Genomic DNA, 6,456 nt, shown 5'->3' with positions numbered 1-6,456 from the left:
AAACAGTCTAAATACCAAATTTTGCCCTCCCGAATTTTTAAAAAGTATACTTTGCACAGTCTAAAATCTAAATGCACCAATATAAATTGATGATAGAGAGACAATAAGAGAGATGTTTTTTGAGGAGTGTTATCTACAACGCCATTAAAAATGGTATATAAAAAGATAACGATACTTTGCCTTCTTAAATTTATACATTTTCAAACGGTTATTTGTTGGAAATCAAGAAAACGTAGTAATAGACCGGATTGGCTCTAGTAGTCTACTGCTTTAAGTGGACTTGTCCCCCACCTAAACTTCTGATAGCCACCTGAAAACTAAACAAAGAAAAATATGCCTAGAGTTAATGTCTTTGGCTAGAAACTGTGTGACGACTCAAGGTCTGCGTCAAACATATGAAAACTCACTACCGGAGCTGGCATTGCTCTTATAACAAGTTGATGCTTGAACAAGCTCTGGTGACCTTGCTTGTGAGTAGCATGGATATTTTAACTTTTAAGTCTACTCATCTTGTTTTCCTGCAGATGCTATTAGTATTATGCCCCTTCTTTCACTCCTCTCATGCTGCCAGAGATACTATATCGCAAGGACAATCTATTACAATTACGGAAACTATAGTATCAGCTGATGCAAAATTGGAACTAGGATTCTTTCGTCCTGGAAACTCCACATATCAATACGTGGGAATATGGTTCAAAAAGGTATCCCAGCAAACTGTCACACGGGTAGCCAACCGAAGGAGGTATTGCACGGTGTGCAATTGCTTTAATCCTAGCCATTCAATTGATCTAATGCTCAAGAATTGGACAGCTCAATTAGACACGTCAGATCCGTGTGAGCTCTCATTTTCCTCTGCCCTTTCAATTTCTCCTCTCTCTCTCTTCTTCACGCTTGCCCCTATTCAAAAATTTCAGAAACTCTCTCTGACTCTCTCTTCCAACCGAACATGCCTCAGAATCTCTCTCTCTCATGCCTAAAAAAAAAGCCACCAGTGATGCTCCGGTTACCTCTCCACCGAAGAATGAATGTGAACCAACAGTGTTTCAGCTACCCACCCAAATGTGATTAGATTTGGTAATCAAATTTATGATTTTTTTTCTTTGTGTGATTTCTTTGCCAAAGATCATCCCTTTGATTCATTTATATCACTAAAAATTATCTATTTCTTTCATTGCTTTTTTTATTTTTAAATCTGATTCATTTATTGTTGAATGTTTTTGAGATTTTTATAATGGGTATGAAGCCCAGTACCAGTAGAGTGTGCATGTGTGTGACACACAGTGTGTCAATGGCCAAGGACTGGCTGGTGGAGATTTTGTTAGGTTGTATCCTCTGATGCCGATGTTTGGTTACTGGGTTTATCGGTTCCTTGTGTTATGTTTTGGTTTTCATTTCATGAGTTTCAAAGGGGGAAAAATTAGTGTTTACTGTGCTATCTTGTTCATAGCCAGGGATTTAGTTGTTACAGATCAATTCTCAAACATCAGTTGAACCTTGGTGTCTCTGAATTTTATGACACTGTTACTTTTGTCCATAACAAATTGTGAAAATTCAAAAATAAAAAGCATCAGGTTGCTGGATTTACAAAAGAAAAAAGGGTGATGGCATTTACAGACATTTTGTATGCATGCTATTCTTGTAAAACACCCATTGAAGTAGAAAATATTTGAAATATATACATCATCTGAATTCAAATTAATATATTGGGGCCAGCTGACAATAGTGCCAATTGTAGTAGGGATGTCCATATGGTTCTCATTTCTCAGTAGATTGATAATGTTATAAATAAAAAACGATCGTAATGATCTCTATGCTTGGTTATTTTTCAACTACAGGTTTAAACTTTTGCTATAAAATCTTGAATGAACTATATCTAAGTTTGTTGATACCCATTGAGATCTCTATCTGCATGGTTTCTTTGTCTGGAAATTTATGAGCTAAAACATGAAATCCCTCTTGAGCTTCCATTTTATTGAATGTAAACATCAATGTCTATTGTGGCACACACCAATGCTAGCATCTGGATATGCATATAACAAATTTCTATTATGTTAGTGTGTGTGTGTGTGTGTTCTATTCTTACCCTAAAAAAATGATGAGAAAATTTATATTTGTGTATCAGCTTTGATCTTAAGCAAGTATAATATTGTAAATTTCAACTGCTGCAGGGCATGCCAAAGAACATTGTTATTGGCTCTCACGTTTGGGTTGGAGATCCAGAATTAATTTGGATTGATGGACAAATAATAAATGTAAATGGAGAGGAAGCTAAGATTCAAACTGGTAATGGGAAGACGGTAAGTTGAGTTCATAAGATGTTAAATAATCTAATCTTCCAAATCTAACAGGCATTCAATCTTATGATCATCTAGTTCAGTTTTCTATGATTACAATGTTCTTCCAATCTGTTATTCGCCACGTTCAAGAATTTTTGAGATTTGAACTTCCTTTGCATTTTTAATTTTAGAGTGGTCATTTTCTGTTTTCAAATATTTCCTAAAAAAAAAAGGGAACGTAGAGCAAAGGAGGAATTAAAAATAGTAGAAAAGCCTTGTCACATTCCCAGTGAATAGGCTGTTCGGGAAACGTTTTCTTGCAAATATGTTCCTGCAATATGTTTATTTATATGTCAAGAGAGTAGGCTATAGTATATGAGAAGGACCAGGCATGTCCTTATCTTCCTGGAATTGTGTGCTTTAAATTGTTTGCAAATATCATGAACTTATGTGAAGGATCTTTCCTTGAAATGGCTTTTAAGTTTTTATTACCTTTTACAATTCCTTGACGTCACTATTGGTGTTATTACTTTTTAGTTTACTTAAATTGTTGGCCTGGATATCTTAATTTTTTCTTAAATTTTTATTTATTTATTTATTTATTTATTTCTTATTTCATAGATACTGTTCATTGGATCACATTCCATACTTGGGAGGGCAGTTGTTGTGAATGCTAATCCTAATATGATTTGGAAGCATGAAAGGCCATTGTTTTAAAGCTACGTGTATCTCTATTGGATCTAGCTAACTTTTCCTTTTTGCTTGGAGAGGTGTGCGTGCAAAAGAAGACTCAAAAAAAATTTGGAAACCAACTTTGGCATATTAACTACCGTTGAAATGAAGATACAAGTCCAGAGTACAAAACGCAAAAGAAGACTAAGTAAGATTGAAGAAGAAACAAGGTCGTTTTGTGTAAATGAGGACCTGATGACACTTAGTGACACAACTGTGTTTTGCAATCTCTTTAGTAATTGTTTTAGTGAAACACTTAGACAAATTAGTTCTAATTTCTGTTATGAATTAAGTCCACGTGTTAGCTTGTAATTAGTAGTTAGATTAAAATAGTTTTCCTGCCTAATCAAGGAAGTTAGTTTTGCTTATTTCTTTTCCAGATTTTGTATATAAGGGATTAGATTTTTTTCTATCTATTCTCAGTTGCTTGTAATCACTTTTACTCATCAATAAGAAAACTAAGTTCTATTTAGTTTTCTTCATCTTTAAAAGCTTTGAGTTTTTACAACTCCTGAATAAGCAAAGTGTTATAGCAAATTCAATTTGTAAAAGAGGCTCTACCTCTCTCTTTGGGCTGTGGTTAATAAAATTAGAGAGGTGCTGTGGTTTGATTCTTTGATATATGTGAGTTCTAGCATTCATATTTGTGAGATTTCTTCGGTAGTGCTGTAGCTTTTGTAGCCTTTGCATTTGGTTAGAATTTGTGAGAATTTTTGGTAGTGCTGTAGCTTTTGTAGCTTTTGCGTTTGGTTAGAATTTGCCTTGTAAATCTCTTTGATATATGTGGCTGGAACCTGGCATGAGATACCATAGAAGATGTGGTGCTTAATAATGAGAGAAATGCCGCTAATCATGTAAAAAATAGCATTCAAGTGAAGAGTAAAGTCAAGATCATGTGGACATTAATATAATTTGTGTTTTTATGTCATTCTCAATTTTATTATTTGCTACATGCAAATTCATACACAAAGAACAACGCCATTTCGAAGGATAAAATTTTTGAAATACATTTAAGGCCTAAAAAGCTAGTAACAGAACTCCTTCACTACAGGTTATTCGCAAAACAGAGTTGTATACATTACATATATTCATCAAAATAAAGCCATCAACTGATTCTTGCATTCCCTAGAACCAAAATTGCTTTTGGAATTAGCCAATTGAAAATTTGAAATTGAAAAAAAAGTTATTAACTACAATGGTATTCCATTGTGATGGTTTGTGTTAAACTACACAAAGACCTCCTTGACTGTCATTCCAGGGGGTCAAAAATCTAATCCCTCCTTGATGGCATGGTAAACATGAGAGATTTCCTGCACCTTGTTCCTTGCCTCAATTCACATCTCTTTTGTGAGCAGAAAGTTATTGGAATTAACCCATTTGGAGAGTAGCTCAGAACATTTATCAACTTGATGAATCTCCCTGGAAATTGCAAATCTTGCATATAAAATGGCTTTTAGCATTAAGCTTCAACTTATTTTCACAAACAATTTTTGTGCATTTCCAAAAAAAATTAAAATTAAACAAAATAAGGAACAAATACCAATCCCAAACCACAATACAAAAGGGATTATATTAAACCCAAACCAGGTAACGGGTGAATCTTAGAAAACCAAACAAAATTGTTAAATTCATGTCTTCCTAAGCTTCCCTACGTTGTTTTCTATAATCTTAAACTCAAACCAAATTGTTAAATTCCAATGACTTAGATTTTTTGTAAAGAAATCAAGCAAAAAAATTCCAATGAAACTTCTTTGAAGTGGATGACCTTTGGCAGAGAAATCAAGGATAGGGGAAAAAAGATCATAATACCAGTTCTATAATCACCTCTTTTTTTTTTTGGATGAGCAGCTGAAATCCAGATGAATTTATATGCTAGATAGACAATCTCAAGAAACAAGATATTTTTTTCCCCTTGAAACTCATGAAATGAAAAAAAAAAACATAACACAGGGAACCGATAAACCCAACAACCAAAAAATCAGCATCAGATGACACAACCTAACAAAATCTCCACCAGCCAGTCCTTGGCCATGACACACATGCACACTCTACTAGTACTGGGGCTTCATACCCATTATAAAAATCTCAAAAACATTCAACAATAAATGAATCAGATTTAAAAATAAAAAAAAAAAAGCAATGAAAGAAATAGATAATTTTTAGTGCTATAAATGAATCAAAGGGATGATCTTTGGCAAAGAAATCACACAAAGAAAAAAAATTCATATATTTGGTTACCAGATCTAATCACATTTGGGTGGGTAGCTGAAACACTGTTGGTTCACATTCATTCTTCAGTGGAGAGGTAACCGGAGCATCACTGGTGGCTTTTTTTTGAGGCATGAGAGAGAGAGATTCTGAGGCATGTTCGGCTGGAAGAGAGAGTCGGAGAGAGTTTCTGAAATTTTTGAATAGGGGCAAGCGTGAAGAAGAGAGAGAGGAGAAATTGAAAGAGTAGAGAAAAATGAGGGCTCACACGGATCGCTGACGTGTCTAATTGAGCTGTCCAATTCTTGAGCATTAGATCAATTGAATGGCTAGGATTAAAGCAATTGCACACCGTGCAATACCTAGGGTATTGCAACCGAAATTACCCAGTTGTCAGTTCTTCTGCAGTTCTCACTATTAGCAATGATGGGAACCTCGTGATTGTGGACGGTCAGTTGTCTTACTAGGTATCCAACATGTCATCTAATGGCAATGCAAGTGCCACGCTATTCGATTCGGGAAACCTTGTTTTAAGAGATGAAAACTCAAATATCTTGTGGCAGAGCTTCGATCTTCCTTCCCATACCTTTCTAACTGGAATGAAGCTTGGGTATAAAAAAAATAGCAGAAAGACTTGGTCATTGGTACCTTGGAGAAATCTTCATGACCATAGTCCTGGAGTTTTTTCATTGGAGCTCGGTCCTAAGGGAATAACTCAGTTTTTTACCACGCGGAAGCCTGACAGGTTGTATTGGACAAGCGGGCCTTGGGTTGGGAAGTTGTTCAGCTTTATTCCTGAAATGAGAGCTAATTATATATATATATATATATATATATATATAATTTTAGCTATACTTCCAATCAGGAAGAGACTTATTTTACATATATCTATATGATCCTAGTATCACTAGTATATTTGTAATGGACGTATTGGGGCAAATACAGCAACTGTCTTGGCTGGAATCCACCCAGCGGTGGAATTTATTCTGGTCACAACTGCATATCCTATGTGAAGTTTATGCTTTTTGTGGGGCTTTTGGATGCTGTAACCAGCAAGCTTTGCCACTTTGTTCATGTATTTGAGGATTTGACCCCGATCTTCTGGAAATTGGGAACTGAATGATTACTCTGCAGGATGTGCAAGGAAAACCCCTTTGCAATGTGAGAACCATAACCAGACTACAGGTGACCCAGATGAGTTTGTTATGTTGTCTATAATTTAATTATTTTTTTAGGCATG

At 35.1% G+C, this 6,456-nt stretch overlaps 2 long non-coding RNA genes across 2 annotated transcripts; one reads left to right on the top strand and one right to left on the bottom strand.

Annotated features, from left to right (window-relative positions):
• Positions 1 to 637: 637 nt before the first annotated feature.
• Positions 638 to 3,508, top strand: LOC115987491. The gene is made up of 3 exons (XR_004091100.1): positions 638 to 1,074; positions 2,169 to 2,297; positions 2,898 to 3,508. It is a non-coding gene; the product is annotated as an uncharacterized LOC115987491 (long non-coding RNA).
• A 481-nt stretch (positions 3,509 to 3,989) lies between these two features.
• On the bottom strand, positions 3,990 to 5,560 carry LOC115987871. The gene is made up of 2 exons (XR_004091242.1): positions 5,247 to 5,560; positions 3,990 to 4,442 (listed from the first exon to the last, which is right to left on the bottom strand). It is a non-coding gene; the product is annotated as an uncharacterized LOC115987871 (long non-coding RNA).
• Between the last annotated feature and the right edge of the window lie 896 nt (positions 5,561 to 6,456).

The sequence above is a fragment of the Quercus lobata genome, chromosome 4 (genome assembly GCF_001633185.2).
Source record: "Quercus lobata isolate SW786 chromosome 4, ValleyOak3.0 Primary Assembly, whole genome shotgun sequence".
Lineage (NCBI taxonomy): Eukaryota > Viridiplantae > Streptophyta > Magnoliopsida > Fagales > Fagaceae > Quercus > Quercus lobata.
This window is presented reverse-complemented; position numbering and strand designations above follow the sequence as displayed.